General features: G+C 47.5%; 1 long non-coding RNA gene across 2 annotated transcripts in view; it reads left to right on the top strand.

Moving 5' to 3' along the window:
* LOC123347967 overlaps window positions 1–10,056 on the top strand; it is a 406,194-nt gene extending 396,138 nt beyond the window's left edge. Inside the window, exons 1-4 of one of the 2 annotated variants that reach the window (XR_006573131.1) lie at window positions 4–131; window positions 7,920–8,053; window positions 8,916–9,049; window positions 9,611–10,056. This is a non-coding gene — a long non-coding RNA (uncharacterized LOC123347967). Of the gene's footprint in view, window positions 1–3; window positions 132–7,919; window positions 8,054–8,915; window positions 9,050–9,610 lie in introns of those variants that run through there. The other variant, XR_006573130.1, reaches the window with a different exon arrangement.
* The last annotated feature ends 12,009 nt before the right edge of the window (window positions 10,057–22,065 follow it).

The following is a 22,065-nucleotide window of genomic DNA, read 5'->3' on the forward strand; positions in this document are numbered from 1 at the left end:
GACAAAGCCTGCAGGAGGATGTGAATCAGAGAGGCCAGGGTATGTGTTTGGGGTCTCACCAGTGCTTCTCACCTGTGAGTGCTTCCCCATCGTCATAGCTTGGCCTGGGAACAGGAGAAATAAACCAGACGGTGAGTGAGTGAGAGGGATGCAGTGACAGTGCCACGGGGCAGTGGGGAGGAGGTAACAAGCCTCTCTGCTGCCCAACATGTACCACAAGGGAAGGGATTTCCCCCACAGTCCTCATCTGCCCTGGCTCTGAGCAGGATTAGCTGCCTAAAACCCAGAACTTTCAGAAGCCGTCCAGACCATAGTTGAGATCTGTGGAGCTCTTGGCTATAATGAAATTGTAATTAACTATCCAGGTGTAAAGACCTGGGGACTAGAACCTGGGTTGGCCAATATTCCCCTAGTGCCAGCTGAGCACCAGGGAGCAGGGAATACGGGGCTCTGGCCGGGGTGGCGGGACCGCGAAGTTGCGGGACTCTGGCTGGGAGAGCGGGGCCGCGGTGATGCGGACCTCTGACCGGGGGAGCGCAACCGTGGGGTTGCGGGGTTCCGGGCCGGGAGAGCGCGGCTGCGGGGTTGCGGGGCTCTAGCCCGGGTAGCGGGGCCACCAGAATGGCCGCGTAGGCCGGGGGCAGTGGGACCGTGGGTATCCGGGGTTCCCGCCAGGAGAGCGGTGCTGCGGGGTTGCGAGGTTCCGGCCGGGGGAGCGTGACCAAGGGGTTGTGCAGCTCCAGCCAGGGGGAATCAGCCCCTGCACCCCTCTTCCTGGGACTCCCAGTGACTCTCAGCCAGCCAGTAAAACAAAAGGTTTATTGGACAACAGGAACACAGTCTACAGCAGAGCTTGTAGGCACAACCAGGAGCCCTCAATCAAGTCTTTCTGGGGGTTCAGGAAGCTTAGTTCCCAGCTTGGAATTCCCTGAATTCCTCCCCCCAGCCCAAAACCAAAATTGAACTAACTCCTTCCAGCAGGCTCTCTTCTTTTGTCCAGCTTCCCGGGCAAAGGTGTTGAACCCCCACCTCCTCCCTGCCTGGCTCAGGTTACAGGCTCAGGTCCTGTCCTTCACCTAAAGTCATCCCCGGCTTTCCCATCCCCCACACAGACAGTCCCTACTGTATCACAGCTCTCCCCCCTTCGAGACCGAACTGCCCAGTGACCTGGGGAAGTTTGCCCCCGCTCCCTCTCCGGACCAACGCGTCTGCTATCAGGTTGGCACTTCCCGTCACATGGACTACGGCCATGTCATAATCCTGCAGGAGCAGGCTCCACCTCAGGAGCTTGGCATTGGCTCCTTTCATCTGGTGCAGCCAGGTTAGGGGAGAGTGGTCGGTGTACACGGTGAAGTGTCGCCCAAAGAGATATGGCTCTAGTTTCTTAAGGGCCCACACCATGGCCAGGCATTCCTTCTCGATGGCCGCGTAGTTCTGCTCCCGGGGTAGCAACTTCTTCCTCAGGTACACGATGGGGTGTCTCTCCCTCTTTTTATCCTCCTGCATTAACACCGCCCCCAGTAAAGGGCTTGTCAAAGTCTGGGTTTGCCAGAACTGGGCCACTAACCAGAGCCTCCTTCAGTGCCCAGAGAACCTCCTGGCACTCCTCTGTCCAGACCACCATGTCTGGCTTCCCCTTCTTGCACAGATCAGTGATGGGGCCGGCTATGGCGCTAAAGTGGGGCACGAACCTTCAATAGTACCCCGCCATCCCAATAAAGGCTTGGACTTTCTTTTTGGTTTGGGGAGCGGGCCAGTCTCTGATCACCTCCACTTTGGCTGGTTCTCGCTTTAGGCAGCCGCTCCCCACCCAATGGCCCAATAAGATACTTCAGCCAGCCCCACCTTGCACTTTACCCAGCCTCTCGGAGTTGGTCCAGCACTTGTTTAACCTGGGACACGTGGTCACCCCAGGTGTGGCTAAAGACACATATGTCGTCAATATACGCCACGGCAAACTCTCCATCCCCCTCAGTAGCTGACCCACCAGGCGCTGGAAGGTGGCCGGCGCACCCTTGAGGCCGAAAGGCAGGGTCAGCATCTCATACAGCCCCAGGGGGTGATAAAGGCCGATTTTAGCCTGCAGCTGCATCCAGCGGCACTTGCCAGTAGCCCTTGGTAAGATCCATGGTGGTGAGGTATCGAGCGCCTCCCAGTTGTCTAGGAGCTCGTCAGGCCTGGGCATCGAATACAGTGATGGCATTGAGCTTTCGATAGTCCACACAGAACCGGATCGACCCATCCCTTTTGGGGACCAGCACCGCTGGTGAGGCCCAAAGGCTGGAAGACGGCTGGATCTCCCCCAAAGCCAGCATGTCCCTGACCTCTCTTTCCAGGTCTTGAGCAGTTTTCGTGGTGACTCGGAAAGGGGAGCATCTTATAGGAGGATGTGACCCGGTCTCCACCCGGTGGACAGTCAAATTAGTGCGTCCAGGCTGGTTGGAAAACAGATGTCGGTACAGATGCAGCACCCCGCTGATCTCAGCGTGCTGGGCCAAGGTCAGCTGATTAGAGAGGGGAATTGCTTCCAGGGGGAACCAGCTTTTGTCCCAGGGAATAGATCCACTAAAGGGTCATCTCCCTGCTCCTCCCAATGTCCACACACGGCCAACACCACAGTTCCCCTGTCATAATATGGCTTCATCATATTCACATGGTACACCCGGCGGTGGTGCGCCCAGTTCATAGAATCATAGAATCATAGAATCTCAGGGTTGGAAGGGACCTCAGGAGGTCATCTAGTCCAACCCCCTGCTCAAAGCAGGACCAAACCCAACTAAATCATCCCAGCCAGGGCTTTGTCAAGCCTGACCTTAAAAACCTCTAAGGAAGGAGATTCCACTACCTCCCTAGGTAACCCATTCCAGTGCTTCACCACCCTACTAGTGAAAAAGTTTTTCCTAATATCCAACCTAAACCTCCCCCTCTGCAACTTGAGACCATTACTCCTTGTTCTGTCATCTTCTACCACTGAGAACAGTCTAGATCCATCCTCTTTGGAACCCCCTTTCAGGTAGTTGAAAGCAGCTATCAAATCCCCCCTCATTCTTCTCTTCTGCAGACTAAACAATCCCAGTTCCCTCAGCCTCTCCTCATAAGTCATGTGCTCCAGCCCCCTAATCATTTTTGTTGCCCTCCGCTGGACTCTCTCCAATTTATCCACATCCTTCTTGTAGTGTGGGGCCCAAAACTGGACACAGTACTCCAAATGAGGCCTCACCAGTGCTGAGTAGAGGGGGATGATCACATCCCTTGATCTGCTGGAAATGCCCCTACTTATACAACCCAAAATGCCATTAGCCTTCTTGGCAACAAGGGCACACTGTTGACTCATATTCAGCTTTTCGTCCACCGTAACCCCTAGGTCCTTTTCTGCAGAACTGCTACCCAGCCATTCGGTCCCTAGTCTGTAGCAGTGCATGGGATTCTTCCGTCCTAAGTGCAGGACTCTGCACTTGTCCTTGTTGAACCTCATCCTATTTCTTTTGGCCCAATCCTCTAATTTGTCTAGGTCCCTCTGTATCCTATCCCTACCCTCCAGCGTATCAACCACTCCTCCCAGTTTAGTGTCATCTGCAAACTTGCTAAGGGTGCAGTCCACACCATCCTCCAGATCGTTAATGAAGATATTGAACAAAACCGGCCCCAGCACCGACCCTTGGGGCACTCCACTTGATACCGGCTGCCATCTAGACATGGAACCATTGATCACTACCCGTTGAGCCCGACCATCTAGCCAGTTTTCTATCCACCTTACCGTCCATTCATCCAGCCCAGACTTCTTTAACTTGCTGGCAAGAATACTGTGGGAGACTGTATCAAAAGCTTTGCTAAAATCCAGAAATAGTACATCCACTGCTTTCCCCTCATCCACAGAGCCGGTTATCTCGTCATAGAAGGCAATTAGGTTAGTCAGGCATGACTTGCCCTTGGTGAATCCATGCTGACTGTTCCTGATCACTTTCCCCTCCTTTAAGTGGTTCAGGATTGATTCCTTGAGGACCTGTTCCATGATTTTTCCAGGGACTGAGGTGAGACTGACTGGCCTGTAGTTCCCTGGATCTTCCTTCTTCCCTTTTTTAAAGATGGGCACTACATTAGCTTTTTTCCAGTCATCCGGGACCTCCCCCGATCGCCATGATTTTTCAAAGATAATGGCCAATGGCTCTGCAATCTCATCGGCCAACTCCTTTAGCACCCTCGGATGCAGCGCATCCGGCCCCATGGACTTGTGCTCGTCCAGCTTTCCTAAATAGCCCCGAACTTCTTCTTTCTCCACAGAGAGCTGGTCACCTCCTCCCCATACCGTGCTGCAGAGTGCAGCAGTCTGGGAGCTGACCTTGTCTGTGAAGACAGAGGCAAAAAAAGCATTGAGTACACTAGCTTTCTCCACATCCTCTGTCACTAGGTTCCCTCCCTCATTCAGCAAGGGGCCCACACTTTCCTTGACTTTCTTCCTGTTGCTAACATACCTAAAGAAACCCTTCTTGTTACTCCTAACATCTCCGGCTAGCTGCAACTCCAAGTGTGATTTGGCCTTCCTGATTTCACACCTGCATGCCTGAACAATACTTTTATACTCCTCCCTGGTTATTTGTCCAATCTTCCACTTCTTGTAAGCTGTTCTTTTGTGTTTAAGACGAGCAAGGATTTCACTGTTAAGCCAAGCTGGTCGCCTGCCATATTTACTTCTCTTCCTACACATCGGGATGGTTTGTTCCTGCAACCTCAATAAGGTTTCTTTGAAATACAGCCAGCTTTCCTCGACTCCTTTCCCCGTCATGTTATTCTCCCAGGGGACCTTGCCCATCAGTTCCCTGAGGGAGTCAAAGTCTGCTTTTCTGAAGTCCAGGGTCTCTGTTCTACTGCTTTCCCTTTTTCCTTGTGTCAGGATCCTGAACTCGACCATCTCATGGTCACTGCCCCCCAGGTTCCCATCCACTATTGCTTCCTCTACTATTTCTTCCCTGTTTGTGAGCAGCAGGTCAAGAAGAGCTTTTCCCCTAGTTGGTTCCTCCAGCACTTGCACCAGGAAATTGTCCCCTACACTTTCCAGAAACTTCCTAGATTGTCTGTGCACTGCTGTATTGCTCTCCCAGCAGATATCGGGGTGATTAAAGTCACCCATGAGAACCAGGGCCTGTGATCTAGCAACTTCTGTTAGTTGCTGGAAGAAAGCCTCGTCCACCTCATCCCCCTGGTCCGGTGGTCTGTAGCAAACTCCCACCACGACATTACCCTTGTTGTTCATACTTCTAAATTTAATCCAGAGACACTCAGGTTTTTCTGCAGTTTCATACTGGAGCTCTGAGCAGTCATACTGCTCTCTTACATACAACGCAGCTCCCCCACCTTTTCTGCCCTGCCTATCCTTCCTGAACAGTTTATATCCATCCATGACAGTACTCCAATCATGTGAGTTATCCCACCAAGTCTCTGTTATTCCAATTACATCATAATTCCCTGACTGTGCCAGGACTTCTAGTTCTCCCTGCTTGTTCCCCAGGCTTCTTGCATTAGTGTATAGGCATTTAAGATAACCTGCTGATTGTCCCGCTTTCTTGGTCTGAGACAGGAGTCCTCCCCTCTTGTAATCTCCTGCTTGTGCTTCCTCCCGGTATCCCACATCCCCACTTACCTCGGGGCTTTGGTCTCCTTCCCCCGGTGAACCTAGTTTAAAGCCCTCCTCACTAGGTTAGCCAGCCTGCTTGCAAAGATGCTCTTCCCTCTCTTTGTGAGGTGGAGCCCGTCTCTGCCTAGCAATCCTTCTTCTTGGAAGACCATCCCATTGTCAAAGAATCCAAACCCTTCTCTCCGACACCATCTGCGTAGCCATTCGTTGATTTCCACGATTCGACAGTCTCTACCCTGGCCTTTTCCTGCCACAGGGAGGATAGATGAGTTCGACAGCTCCACCACATAGTTTACCTCATTTAGTTGCTTGACAACCTTGAAGGGCCCTTCCCAGGCAGCCTGGCGTTTATTCTTGCTCACGGGGATGAGAACCATCACCTGATCCCTGGTGGCGAAGGCGCGGGCCTGCGCCGTGCGGTCATACCAGACTTTCTGCTGCCTCTGGGCTCGGGCCAGATTCTCCCTGGCCAGGCCCATGAGCTCGGCAAGTCTTTCCCGGAAGGTCAGGACATACTCCACCACCGACTCTCCATTGGGAGTAGCCTTCCCCTCCCATTCATCTCTCATCAGGTCTAGGGCCCCCCCTTACCCGCCTGCCATACAAAAGTTCAAAATGCGAAAACCCGGTACATTCCTGGGGTACCTCCCTGTATGTGAACAGCAGGTGAGGTAAGTACTTGTCCCAGTCCTACGGGTGCTGGTTCATAAATGTTTTTAGCATCATCTTTAGCGTCCCGTTGAACCTTGCCACCAGCCCGTTGGACTCGGGGTGATACGCTGAGGCCCAGTTGTGCCGGACCCCCCGCATTTCTCCCACAAGCACCGGAGCAGGGCCGACATGAAGTTGGACCCCTGGTCCGTTAAGACTTCCTTGGGGAACCCCACTCTGCTGAAAATGGTCAGCAGCGCATCTGCCACAGTGTCTGCTTTGATAGAGGACAAGGCCACCGCCTTGGCGAAATCTACCACCACCAGAATGTATTTCTTCCCCGACCACGTCGTCTTGCTGAGAGGTCCCATTATGTCCATGGCCACCTTCTGGAAAGGTTCTTCTATGATGGGTAAAGGCCCTTTGTCCCGGGCCTTCCCCACCCTCTGGCAGGGGGGTCACAGGATTGGCAATACTGTCGGACATGGGTAAAGACCCCAGGCCAGTAAAAGTTCTGTAGCAGCCTCTGCCGGGTGCGCCGGATTCCCTGGTGCCCTGCGAGAGGGATGTCATGGGCCAGGTACAGTAGCTTGTGGCAAAACTTCTGAGGAACCACCAGCTGCCTCCTGATCCCCCATGCCTCTACTTCCCCTGGGGGAGCCCATTCTCGGTACAGGAACACCTTCTCCCACAGGAACCTCTCCTTGAAACCTCTCCTCATGGACTGTACCACACTGAGGTCAGCCAGGTCCCTTGGTCTCCGCAAGGAGGGATCTTTCTGCAACTTGGCCTGGAACTCGTCGGCTGGGGAAGGGTTGGGTCAGAAGCCACAGCCTCCCCTGAGCCTTGCCTTTGGGTGTTCCCGCCCCACCAGGGTAGGGTTCTGTGCCTCTGGGGTGACATCCTCCCCAAGGTCAGGACGTAGTGTCCCTCACCAGCTCTGGGTCACGACTAAGGCGTTCCGGGGGTTGCTGGCCAGTCCTCTAGATCCCCACCCCATCAACACCTCGGTGGGCAAATGGTGGTGCACCCCCACCTCCTTGGGGCCCTCCTTGTCCCCCCATTTCAGATGCACCATCGCCACGGGCACCTTGAATGGGGTCCCGCCCACCCCCATCAGGGTCAGGAGGGTGTTGGGCATCACCTGATCTGGGGCCACCACCTCGGGCCGGGCCAGCGTCACCTCAGCGCCCGTGTCCCAGTATCCATAGACTTTCCTCCCATCCACCTCCAGGGGAACAAGACACTCGCTCCACAGGGACAGCCCACCCTGTAAACCGAGAACCTTGAGTCCGGGGCATCCAACCCCCCCAGAGGAGCCGACCTGGGGACCGCCTCTCTCCTGAGCAGTTGATAAGCTGCCAGCCCCTGGGAAGCCTGCCTCTTGGCCGTCTGGGCCTCTACCAAGTTAACCCGGTGTGGGGGGTCAGTCGGCTCTATCTGTCCTTGAGCCTGGGGCACTGGGACCGTATGCGGCCTCTCTGGCCACAGTGATAGCAGCTCATGTCCCTTTGTCAACTTACCCATTTCATGTTTCATATTCAGAGTCACTCTGAACTGAACTAGGTGGGATTGTCTGTGGTGGAGGGAAATATGTCTCGGTGTGCCTCCAATTTGCTTTTTCCTTTTATTCCAGGAATTTCTCTCTAACCACACAAGAGCTGGTTATTATTTCCTTGGACTGACATACTCAAAGCCTGAGGGCAGATGAAAGTGGATCAGCAATGAAGAACTGAACAGTGATGTGTAGCTTCATTCTTTTCTAACTCTGTAAATATTTCTGTTGGACATCTGGGACTTACTAGCCCCAAGGCCAGTAATAGGAACAGAAAATTGTCAGGGATTTCTCTGAATGGGTAACAGTATTCACTAGTGGAATCAGTGCTGGTGTCATATGAGGGACTAGGACTCCCACTAAGAGGAAAGGAACTTGGGAGGGAAATGAGAAGAGGGTAATTTGTATTCATACAGATGTGGGAAGAAAGGTGTTTGTGTGAAGGGGATATTAGTGGGGATATAACTAACTTGGATGTGTTGGCTGGAACAGCCCAGAGGAGGTGCCAGGAGAATATAGCCAACAGAAGTGGAAGGGAAGAAGACTATTTGACCCTAATAACTTTCAGATGTGTTTGTGGGAAGGGAGGTTGAGGAGTGTGGGTTGGGAGAGTCTCACTGGGAAGCAGCCTCTAGTTTCACGCCACAGAAAAGTGATCAGTAGCAGAGTCACTGTCCCCTCTGAGCATCTGTCCCCTTTTTCTAGGCTCACGGGTATATAGTTGGGACATAGCTGGAGCTAAAGCCATATTTTCAATTCGTACCATGTGAATATGATGAAGCCATATTATGACAGGGGAACTGTGGTGTTGGCCGTGTGTGGACATTGGGAGGAGCAGGGAGATGACCCTTTAGTCGATCTATTCCCTGGGACAAAAGCTGGTTCCCCCTGGAAGCAATTCCCCTCTCTAATCAGCTGACCTTGGCCCAGCACGCTGAGATCAGCGGGGTGCTGCATCTGTACCGACATCTGTTTTCCAACCAGCCTGGACGCACTAATTTGACTAGGTGGGATTGTCTGTGGTGGAGGGAAATATGTCTCGGTGTGCCTCCAATTTGCTTTTTCCTTTTATTCCAGGAATTTCTCTCTAACCACACAAGAGCTGGTTATTATTTCCTTGGACTGACATACTCAAAGCCTGAGGGCAGATGAAAGTGGATCAGCAATGAAGAACTGAACAGTGATGTGTAGCTTCATTCTTTTCTAACTCTGTAAATATTTCTGTTGGACATCTGGGACTTACTAGCCCCAAGGCCAGTAATAGGAACAGAAAATTGTCAGGGATTTCTCTGAATGGGTAACAGTATTCACTAGTGGAATCAGTGCTGGTGTCATATGAGGGACTAGGACTCCCACTAAGAGGAAAGGAACTTGGGAGGGAAATGAGAAGAGGGTAATTTGTATTCATACAGATGTGGGAAGAAAGGTGTTTGTGTGAAGGGGATATTAGTGGGGATATAACTAACTTGGATGTGTTGGCTGGAACAGCCCAGAGGAGGTGCCAGGAGAATATAGCCAACAGAAGTGGAAGGGAAGAAGACTATTTGACCCTAATAACTTTCAGATGTGTTTGTGGGAAGGGAGGTTGAGGAGTGTGGGTTGGGAGAGTCTCACTGGGAAGCAGCCTCTAGTTTCACGCCACAGAAAAGTGATCAGTAGCAGAGTCACTGTCCCCTCTGAGCATCTGTCCCCTTTTTCTAGGCTCACGGGTATATAGTTGGGACATAGCTGGAGCTAAAGCCATATTTTCAATTCGCTTTCTCACTGCACAGGTTTGATATACAAAAGAATCTCCATGACTATGCCTGCGCTGTTATTGGCTTTAATAAGGTGGTGACTGCAGTTTGTTCTGAATCCTCACACATCCACTATATCTGTAAGAAGACCATGGGATAACTATAGATCCTCAAGATGAGAAAATTGCAGGCACAAGAACATGCCTGGGTTATCCAGATGCCAACAAGGATATTTCTCTCTATAAACATCCTCAGCACATGTACCCTCATATGCATACAAACACATACTCTTACGCAGGCACTCACAAACCTGTTTTCATCTGATCATAAACAGCAATGGCATGATCATCATGTCTGGTTGGACTACACACAGGACAAATTCCAGACCTCTTTTCATGTCACCACAGAGACCAACAGACAAACTTTCAGTGGGCAAGTGGTCTCTGAACAGATGTTGAAAAAAATGCAAAAAATTAGTAAAACTAAAATCTTCTTGTTAAAAAAAATATAATAAACAATAACAGTGATTAACCTTTCAGCTGTCCCTAAGCCGATCAGATAAGGGTAAGGAATGGTGTGCCTAGCCTCTGTTTGTCAGAGGGTGGAGATGGATGGCAGGAGAGAGATCACTTGATCATTTCCTGTTAGGTTCACTCCCTCTGGGGCACCTGGCATTGGCCACTGTCGGTAGACAGGATACTGGGCTAGACGGGCCGTTCTTATGTTCTTAGATATGGGCAGTCGGATATGGCTATTCACTAACACTGGCAGTCATCACTGGCATGGACATTGAAGGCAAGTGCCGTAGGAGTCCCAGTTCATGGAAGACAATGGAAGTACCATGATTTACACCAGTTGATCACCTGATACAGAGTTTGAGCAGATGTTCTGAGCGCTCGCACTTCACTGCTTCTCAGATGTCTGGGACTTGCTTGGTTCATGGGACCCTAGATTAAATAGTCTCTTACTGAAAGCTTTCAAATAGAGTCATCCTGCATCTAATGTGTTATGGGGCAATCCTGATTTACCATAAGTTTGTCCTTCATCTGCAGGATGACAAAAGAGTCCCACATTAATTTCAGAATTCACAACAATGTTGCATCTTTGTGCTTTGATAGTGTATCACTACATGATGTTATTTCAGTCAGCAAGATGGGATGCTACCTCATCACTCAGTATCATAACAACTAATTGTGATATAGCCTCTTGGAAGCCAGCATTTGCTTTTCTGTGCCTTCTCCTTTTCCTGCCAGCAATCTGTATGCTGCAGGGACATGGCTCTTTGGTGGCAGACAAGTCTATTGCAGCCTCCAAAAGTGTTTCAGCGCCAGCCCTCTCCAAGGTAGCTTAACAGCATTTGACAATGAGCTAACGGTTACCACCACCAGTTCAGGGTCTCTTTAGGTGATGAAGAGGATGAGAAAGAAATCAGATTAAAAATAAATGGTAAACAGAATATTTACACAGCTAGAATGAAACATTGCAAAAATAACTGCTAGCTAGATTAAAATCAGTTATTAATATTTGTAATTTACCACTTTGCAGCCATATCAAAAAGTCTGAGTTCTACTCACTAATATTTACAATCTAAAAGGCAGCACACAATCCGAGGAAGGAGACAGGGATGGACAAGAGAAAATGTTTTAACATCTATTGGTATTTGCCTTTGTTTTATATTTTAACTTCTTCTTGTTAGCCCTTTTCTATAGCTTTTATCCTTTCCTGTTTGCTTTTTCTTCTTTAACCTTTACATATATATTTTTATCATTATAATTGTTTATTATTTTTTTTTCAAATACAAATATACCATATGCCAGATTCGTCATAATAGACGAAATCAGTAAAGAGGGTTACTATAAAGGAAGGCGAGGAGAAGTGATGTATCTCTCTTCAGGGTCTGCATTAATCAGTGTCTCAAACATGGGCATATACTTGCAGCCATTGTCCACTTCAATCTGAGGTTAGTCAGGATCAAGAGGGTGCTCTGCACAATTGGTTTGGTAAGCTGAACTGCCAGACAGACAAATACTCAGGAGACCACATGGAGATACTGTCAGTTCTGATGAATATCTCTCTCAGGGACAAGAAAATGTAGATGAAGCACCTATGTGAGCCTTCATGTGGGGCTCACTGAAAATGAATGCATTTCATTACATTTGCTGGATGTTGTTGTAGGGGGAGGTGAGGATCAGGATGGAGGAAATTACTACAAGCACTAGAGAACCTAAGGGGACAGGATAATTAAGAGGAATATGTAAGACAAGCTCATAATTAGGGCTGTCAATTAATCACAGTTTAACTCATGCGATTAACTCAAAAAATTAATCATGATTTAAAAAATTAATCATAGTTTTAATTGCACTGTTAAACAGAATACCAAGTACCATAGTGCAATCTCTTTATCTTGAAAGTGCAATTTACAAATGTAGATTTTTTTGTTACATAACTGCGCTAAAAAACAAAACAATGTAAAATTTCAGAGCCCACAAGTCCACTCAGTCCTACTTCTTCTTCAGTCAATCACTAAGAAAAATAAATTCAGTTACATTTATGGGAGATAGTGCTGCCCACTTCTTATTTACAATGTTACCTGAAAGTGAGAAGAGGCCCTCTCATGACACTTTTGTACCTGGTGTTGCAAGGTATTTACATGCCAGATATGCTAAACATTCGTATGCCCCTTCATACTTGGGCCACCATTCCGGAGGACATGCTTGCATGCTGATGACACTCATTAAAAATAATTTATTAATTAAATTTGTGACTGAATTCCTTGGGGGTGAATTGTGTGCCTCCTGCTCTGTGTTTTACCTGCATTCTGCCATATATTTCAGGTTATAGCAGTCTTGGATGACGACTCAGCACAGTGTTCATTTTAAGAACATTTTCACTGCAGAGCTGACAAAATGTAAAGAAGATACCAATGTGAGATTTCTAAAGCTAGCTACAGCACTTGACCCAAGGTTTAAGAATCTGAAGTGCTTTCCAAAATCTGAGAGGGACAAGGTGTGGAGCATGCTTTCAGAAGTCTTGAAAGAACAACAGAACTTGAACCACCAAAAAAGAAAATCAGCCTTCTGCTGGTGGCATCTGACTCTCATGAGGAAAATGAGCATGTGTCAGTCCACACTTCTTTGGATTGTTATCAAGCAGAACCCATCATAGCATGGACATCTGTCCTCTGGAATGGTGGTTGAAGCATAGAATCATAGAACTGGAAGGGCCGTAGAGAGAAATAATTGGAGACATACCAATCTCCTGGGACTGGAAGGGACCTTGAAAGGTCATTGAGTCCAGCCCCCTGCCTTCACTAGCAGGACCAGTTACTGATTTTTGCTCTAGAGCCCTAAGGGGCCCCTGTCAAGGATTAAACTCACAGCCCTGGGTTTAGTAGGCCAATGCTCGAACCACTGAGCTATCCCTCCCCCAGGTTCAGCTAGTCCAATCCCCTGCACTCATGGCAGGACTAAGTATTATCTTAACCATTCCTTACAGGTGGTTGTCTAATCTGCTCTTAAAAATCTCCAATGATGGAGATTCCACAACCTCCTTAGGCAATTTATTCCAGTGCTTAACCACCCTGACAGGAAGTTTTTCCTAACGTCCAACCTAAACCTCCCTTGCTGCAATTTAAGCCAATTGCTTCTTGTCCTGGCCTCAAAGGTTAAGAAAAACATTTTTTTCTCCATCCTCCTTGAACAACCTTTTACATACTTGAAAACTGTTATTATGTCCCCTTTCAGTCTTCTCTTTTCCAGACTAAACAAACCCAATTTTTTAACCTTCGCTTTTCTAGACCTTTAATCATTTTTGTCACTTTCTAGATGTCTTCTAGACATTTGTCATTTTCTAGACCTTCTAGACCAGATGTGGGCAAACTATGCCCCCGTGCCCCACATCTGGCCCGCGGGACCATCCTGCCTTGGCCCCTGAGCTCCCGGATGGAGACCCTAGTTCCTGGCCCCTCCCCTGATATCCCCCCTCCCCTACAGCCACGCCGCCGCATGGACAGCGCTCTGGCCTGCTGCTCCCACTGGGCAGCATGGAGAGTGCAGCTGACTCTGGCCAGGTGTTGCAGCTGCAAGTTCCTGCTGCTGGTAAGGGGGTGGGGAGTGGGGGAGTTGGGTAAGGGAATGGAGGGTCCTGGGGGGCAGTCATGGAGGATGGGGTGGTTGGATGGGGCAGAGGTTCTGGGGGGGGTGGTCAGGGGATGGGGAACAGGGAGGGTTTGGAAGTGGAAGTCCCAGGGGGCCAGTCACGGGGTGGGGATGTGGATAGGGGTCAAGAGAACAGTCAGGGGACAGAGATCAGGAGGGTTGGATAAGGGGGTGGGATCCCAGGGGGCAGTTAGGGGTGGGGGCTCCTGGGAGGGGGTGGCCAGGGAACAAGAAGCTGAGGGCAGTTGGATGGGGGTGGGAGTCCCGGGGGGGCTGTCAGGGTACAGGGAGCAGGGGGGTTGGATAGGAGGCGGGGGTCCCAGGAGGGGGCGGTCGGGGACAAGGAGCAGCGGGGGTTGGATGAGTTGGTTCTGAGGAGAGCAGTCAGGGGGCGGGGGCAGATAGGGGTCAGGCGCCAACTTGTTTGGAGAGGCACAGCCTTCCCTACCCGGCCTTCCATATAGTTGCGCAACCCCGATGTGGCCCTCGTGCCAAAAAGTTTGCCCACCCCTGTTCTAGATGTTTGTCATTTTCTAGATCTTTAATCATTTTTATAGCTTCTTCTCTGGACTCGCTTCAATTTGTTCACATCCTTCCTGAAGTGTGGCGCCCAGAACTGGACACACTACTCCAGTTGAGAACTAATCAATGTGGAGTAGTGCAGAAGAATTGCTTTTCCCAGAATAATGTTAGCTTCTTTTACAACAGTGTTACATTGTTGACCCATATTTAGCTTGTTGTCCACTATGACCCCCAGATCCCTTTCTGCAGTACTGCTTCCTAGGCCGTCATTTCCCATTTTGTATGTGTGCAGCTGATTGGTCCTTCCTAAGTGCAGTACTTTTAATTTGTCCTTATTGAATTTCATCCTATTTACTTAAGACCATTTCTCCAGTTTGTCCAGTATATTTTGAATTGTAATCCTATCCTCCAAAGCACTTGCAACCCTTTTCAGCTTGATATCGTCCACAAACTTTATAAGCGTTACTCGCTGTGCCTTTATCTAAATCATTGATGAAGATGTTGAACAGAATCAGACCCGGAACTGATCCCTGCAGGACCCCATTTGTTATGCCCTTCCAGCATGACTGTGAACCACAAAGTGAAAAAGGCTGAGTAATGTGAAAGGTGTAGATTCTCACATAAACCCACTGAGTCATAAGAGTTTGGTTATATCAATCATTGTTTTGGTTGAATGAAATCTGATGTGAACAGTGTGTTACCTTGAAAGAAGATGAAGAATGTCTGCTTGTGCTAATCAAGCTTGTACAATGGATATGCTCACAACTAAAATGTGTACATTTTTTTGATTTTTGTTTTGTGGCTTGCTATAACTTAATCAGTTGTACCATAAAATAAATAGAGCTTATGTCAGAGCTAGGATTTTGGCAGAACTATGTTCCTTTCTACTTTTAATGGACATTAATCTTCATGCTGACTGTTTTTCTTGTAGTACATCTTGCCCTTAGCCATGATTTGATTCATTTGAATCATTCCAAACAAGTAGACGTAAGAACGATGATAGAAGAATGTATTATGACAACAGAAAAGATGTATGTGCTTAGTAGGGTGACCAGACAGCAAATGTGAAAAACTGGGATGGGATGAATTGGACTGTCCCTATAAAATCCGAACATCTGGTCACCCTAATGTTTAGGGAGTGTTGTGCACTGCATTCACCCCAAAATATGTCTAAGCCTGACCACAAACAATACTGAAAAATCTGCAGGGCAAGTTTGGGATTGCTCCAGTCACACAAATTCTCCTTGGCCTGCTACAGTGAGGTTCTGCGGGGGATTAGAAAAATTAGACAGGAGCACACAATACGGAATGAATACTGAATGGCTTCCCCTCTGGACCCTGCAGAAGAGGCTCTGTTGACTCCATCAGGGAGTCTGCCACAGCTCAGATTTCCTTAGCAGTTTTGTTGCATCAGCTACTCATTGGCACAATCCTGCTTACCCTTGATCATCACAAACTTCCAGACAGGGCTTTCTTACATATGGAGTCCAATAAAATTACCATATGCTCCAGTGGTGAACATGATCTTCTCAGGCTATTTCCTCCAGCAAATCCTAGTATGATTCCTGTCAGCCACGGAAGCACCCTTCAGCAAACAAAAATGAGGCAATGATAGCATGTCCCCCACTTCTTTTCCTTTTCCTAGTCCACTGTACACATAGAAAGAATGTTCCTCCTCCTCCACCAGCAGCTTTAATATAAAATCATTTTATTACACTTCACTTTGAATTGCTTTTAGGTTTATTTTTATTTCCTTAGCAAAAGTAAAAAAATTAACCAGAATTAACCTCTCACATAAACCTAGGGCAGTCATCCCAAGCCTATTCCCCATACTTATTGCTGGGTTCAGCCTAGCAGGCTCACTAGTGAAATAGAACTCCCTCACTGTCTCCAACTTAGTCTCTTGGGGAAACTTATGTAGTTCCAGATCTTGTGGACCTGGGCCTGGAGAAAGTGCTCTGTGGCTCATGAGGCTACAGAATGGTTGATGCCAAGATCAGATGAATGGTTCGCTGGAAGGAGCTGGTTGTCATAATGTCTAGAGGCCTTCTCAGGCACAGATGGCTCTATTGAATGATGATTTACAATTTTACCTTGAGCTTATCACAGAGATTCTGAATGTAACATGGCTCATCTGTGTGTTTCCCAACTCTGAGACTTCCAGGAAACTGCAGTGCAGTTAATAGGCCCTGTTGGGAGAGAAAGGGCCTGTCCTTTTCATCTCCTTCTCTTGCCTGCTCTGCTCATCTTCAGAATGCAGAAGTCCGGCATTGTGGCCTGATTCCTAATCTCCTCTCCCAGGAGGGATTCCCGTCTACAATCAAACTCTGCAGCAAGTCACTGGGAGCAGAATGCTAACCATTCTCTTTGTCAGCTGATTAACGTCTGACAAATTTCCAAAAGCTGTGAAGCACCCAATAGAGGTAGCTTCCTTGCAGCATCACAGTATGGTCTCAGAGTTTGGTGGCACAGACACATTGTCAAGGCAGTGGATGGGCTAGGAGTGGGAACAGGGAGGACAAGAGCAGGACATTCATTTAAAGCTAACAATCCATCCAGGGCCAGATGAACAAAATTTCCCATATCGCCTAAGCAGCAAGGAGGTTTGCGGGAAACTCCCACTGATTCACTCTTCAAACCTTAATAGTCTCTGCACTTAAAATTCACTTAAAAATCCCTGGCCACCATCCCAGGGCACCCATTCACTACAATGAACATTAAGAGCTTGTAAGGTAACTCCCTCCTCTTCATGTGCCAGTATATTTATGCCTGTATCTGTAATTTTCACTCCATGCATATGAAGAAGTGGTCTTTTTAATCCACGAAAGTTTATGCCCAAATTAATCTGTTAGTCTTTAAGGTGCCACCAGACTCCTTGTTGTTTCTGATAACTGAGAGCTAAAGAATATGTTCAGCACAGTTACTACTGGAAGTTGCTCAACGTTACTGTTCCTGGAACCATTGTTGGCTGCAGAGCAGGGCCGCCCAGAGGATTCCGGGGGCCTGGGGTCTTCGGCGGCGGGGGGCCCCTCTTCGGTGGTAATTTGGCGGCGGGGGCCCTTCCGTTCCGGGACCCACTGTGCCCCGAAGACCCGCGGCGGGGGGCCCCCTGCCACCAAAGCAGGACCCGCCTCTGAAGTGCAGCAGGTGTACCGACACATTGCGAAACCCTTGCGTTTTGCTACTAGTTGCAGTTTCTGCCACACAACGTAACCGTCTGGGCTCCTGCTCGGGACTTGCTGCCGCCTGGTCCATGGGGTTGCGAATCAGGAGGGACAGGGTTTGTGGTCGAAAACACTCACATTCTGCTTCCTCCTGGCTAATGTGCCAAATTGACCTATTGCAGGGGTCTGGGGGGTTCTGCGTTTTCATTTAATTTTAAATGAAGCTTCTTAAGCATTTTAAAAACCTTATTTTCTTTATATACAACAATAGTTTAGTTATATATTATAGCCATAAAAAGAGACCTTCTAAAAATATTAAAATGTATTACTGGCATGCGAAACCTTAAATCAGAGAGACTAAATGAAGACTCGGCACAGCTCTTCTGAAAGGTTGCCGAACCCTGATCTTTTGGATGCTTGAGGCACGCTCTTTCACTTTTTTGTGTGTGAATATATGAAAAGGGAGGTAAGGTTTGGGGGTACAGAGCACTCCCCTGACCCCAAGGTAATAACCAGAGTGGCCCCATTCATTTTTTTTCAATGGCTTCCTCCTTGATTATTTCCAATTACCTGGCTGCCTACGCACCTGTCACTGGTCCGGGGATGGTTGTGCATGTGTCACTGGTCCAGGGTTGGTTGTGCCCCTGTCACTGGTCCAGGGTTGCAAATCTGGAGGGAAGGGGTTTGCGGTCGAAAACGCTCACGGTGATAACCAGAATGGCCCCTTTCATTTTTTCCACTGGCTTCCTCCTTGATTATTTCCAATGACTTGGCTCCCCATGCACCTGTCACCGGTCCAGGGATGGTTGTGCACCTGTCACTGTTCCGGGGATGGTTGTGCCCCTGTCACTGGTCCGGGGATGGTTGCAAATCTGGAGGGATGGATTTTGCGGTCATTTGACAGATGTACGATTTGTACGAAGGTTTCAAAGCAGCTAAACATGAGAAAGAATTCCACACCATTGGAAAGCAAGTATTCCTCCTGTTCCCATCCTAAACTTGCTATTCGGATGCACAGCAACAACATGACCGAGATACGCTGTGAAAACAGCTACACATGAGCAATTCATTCCAAATCACTCGTAGGCACGAATTGCTCCTGGAACCACCCTAAAAATGCTATTCGATTACACTCCTGCCCATTTGGCAGAGTTTCTTTCGTGAAAATTGCTAAAAAGGAGACGTTCAGTGCAAAGCACTGCTAGGCAACACTTTCTCCTGGAACCATTTTACAAATGCTATTCGGTTGCATTGCTGGCCATAAGACTAATCTGCGAGTGTGAAATTTTGCACATATGAGAAATTCATTCAGGTTCATTGCTAGGCACCGATTTATCTGAGAATCGTCTTTCACAAGCCAATAGCATCCCCTGCTGGACATTTGGTAGAGATGCCTTTCGTGAACATTGCTAAACATGAGCCAGTCATTGTAGCTCACTGATAGGTACGAATTTCTCTTTGAAATAGCCACAAAATTGCATTCGGTTGCACTGTTAAGCCCTTTGTTAGAGCTCCTTCCGTGAAAATAGCAAAACATGACTCTTTTCCCTACGGACGAGGAAAGTCTAATGGAATCGTCCTCCTTCTGCAATTCTGATACACTGCTGAGAATTTGGCAGTTATACGTTGTGAAAACAGCGAAACATGAGAAATTCACTGCGGATTATTGGGAAGCACGAATTCCTCCTGCTCCCATCCAAAAATTGCTATTCGGATGCACAGGAACAACATGACCGAGCTACGCTGTGAAAACAGCTATACCTGAGCAATTTATTCGAAATCACTCGTAGGCATGAATTCCTCTTGGAAACACGCTAAATATGCTATTTGGTTCCACTGCTGTCTATTTGGAAGAGCTCCGTTTGTGAAAATTCCTAAAAAGGAGACGTTCAGTGCAAACAACTGCTAGGCAACACTTTCTCCTAGACTCATCTTACAAATGCTATTCAGATGCACTGCTGTCAATTTGACAGATGTACGATTTGTATGAAGGTTTCAAAGCAGCTAAACATGAGAAAGAATTCCACACCATTGGAAAGCAAGTATTCCTCCTGTTCCCATCCTAAACTTGCTGTTCGGATGCACAGCAACAACATGACCGAGCTACGCTGTGAAAACAGCTATACCTGAGCAATTCATTCGAAATCACTCGTAGGCATGAATTCCTCTTGGAAACACGCTAAATATGCTATTCGATTACACTCCTGCCCATTTGGCAGAGATCCGTTTGTGAAAATAGCTAAACATCAGAAATTCAGTCAAAATGTAAGCTAGGCACTTGAAAAGAGCTAATGAAGAATAATTAAGCCCACATCAGTGCTAGACACGACATTCCCCTTGAACCAACCTCCAATTGCTATTCGAAACCACTGGTGGCTATTTGGCAGAGTTCCTTTCGTGAAAATTGCTAAAAAGGAGACGTTCAGTGCAAAGCACTGCTAGGCAACACTTTCTCCTGGAACCATTTTACAAATGCTATTCGGTTGCATTGCTGGCCATAAGACTAATCTGCGTGTGTGAAAATGGAAAATATGAGAAATTCGTTCAGGATCATTGCTAGGCACCGATTTATCTCAGGGTACGTCTACACTACGGGATTATTCCGAATTTACATAAACCGGTTTAGTAAAACAGATTGTATAAAATTGATTGTGCGCGGCCACACTAAACACATTAAATCGGTGGTGTGCGTCCACGGTCCGAGGCTAGCGTCGATTTCGGAAGCGTTGCACTGTGGGTAGCTATCCCATAGCTATCCCATAGTTCCCGCAGCCTCCCCTGCCTGCCAAATTAAGTGCAAGAGTGTAATAAGAAAAACTAAAGAGGTTTGAAGAACGGCTAGCCAAAAACTCCAAAGGTATTAACAAAATGTTTTTTAAGTACATCAGAAGCAGGAAGCCTGCTAAACAACCAGTGGGGCCCCTTGACGATGAAAATACAAAAGGAGTGCTTAAAGATGATAAAGTCATTGCGGAGAAACTAAATGGATTCTTTGCTTCAGTCTTCATGGCTGAGGATGTTAGGGAGATTCCCAAACCTGAGTTGGCTTTTGTAGGTGACAGATTTGAGGAACTGTCACAGATTGAAATATCACTAGAGGAGGTTTTGGAATTAATTGATAAACTCAACATTAACAAGTCACCGGGACCAGATGGCATTCACCCAAGAGTTCTGAAAGAACTCAAATGTGAAGTTGCGGAACTATTAACTAAGGTTTGTAACCTGTCCTTTAAATCAGCTTCGGTACCCAATGACTGGAAGTTAGCTAATGTAACGCCAATATTTAAAAAGGGCTCTAGGGGTGATCCCGGCAATTACAGACCGGTAAGTCTAACGTCGGTACCGGGCAAATTAGTTGAAACAATAGTAAAGAATAAAATTTTCAGACACATAGAAAAACATAAACTCTTGAGCAATAGTCAACATGGTTTCTGTAAAGGGAAATCGTGTCTTACTAATCTATTAGAGTTCTTTGAAGGGGTTAACAAACATGTGGACAAAGGGGATCCGGTGGACATAGTGTACTTAGATTTCCAGAAAGCCTTTGACAAGGTCCCTCACCAAAGGCTCTTACGTAAATTAAGCTGTCATGGGATAAAAGGAAAGGTCCTTTCATGGACTGAGAACTGGTTAAAGGACAGGGAACAAAGGGTAGGAATTAATGGTAAATTCTCAGAATGGAGAGGGGTAACTAGTGGTGTTCCCCAAGGGTCAGTCCTAGGACCAATCCTATTCAATTTATTCATAAATGATCTGGAGAAAGGGGTAAACAGTGAGGTGGCAAAGTTTGCAGATGATACTAAACTACTCAAGATAGTCAAGACCAAAGCAGATTGTGAAGAACTTCAAAAAGATCTCACAAAACTAAGTGATTGGGCAACAAAATGGCAAATGAAATTTAATGTGGATAAATGTAAAGTAATGCACATTGGAAAAAATAACCCCAACTATACATACAGCATGATGGGGGCTAATTTAGCTACAACGAGTCAGGAAAAAGATCTTGGAATTATCGTGGATAGTTCTCTGAAGATGTCCACGCAGTGTGCAGAGGCGGTCAAAAAAGCAAACAGGATGTTAGGAATCATTAAAAAGGGGATAGAGAATAAGACTGAGAATATATTATTGCCCTTATATAAATCCATGGTACGCCCACATCTCGAATACTGTGTACAGATGTGGTCTCCTCACCTCAAAAAAGATATTCTAGCACTAGAAAAGGTTCGGAAAAGAGCAACTAAAATGATTAGGGGTTTAGAGAGGGTCCCATATGAGGAAAGATTAAAGAGGCTAGGACTCTTCAGTTTGGAAAAGAGAAGACTAAGGGGGGACATGATAGAGGTATATAAAATCATGAGTGATGTTGAGAAAGTGGATAAGGAAAAGTTATTTACTTATTCCCATAATACAAGAACTAGGGGTCACCAAATGAAATTAATAGGCAGCAGGTTTAAAACAAATAAAAGGAAGTTCTTCTTCACGCAGCGCACAGTCAACTTGTGGAACTCCTTACCTGAGGAGGTTGTGAAGGCTAGGACTATAACAATGTTTAAAAGGGGACTGGATAAATTCATGGTGGCTAAGTCCATAAATGGCTATTAGCCAGGATGGGTAAGAATGGTGTCCCTAGCCTCTGTTCATCAGAGGA

Source organism: Mauremys mutica, chromosome 13 (assembly GCF_020497125.1).
Source record: "Mauremys mutica isolate MM-2020 ecotype Southern chromosome 13, ASM2049712v1, whole genome shotgun sequence".
NCBI classification, from domain to species: Eukaryota; Metazoa; Chordata; order Testudines; family Geoemydidae; genus Mauremys; species Mauremys mutica.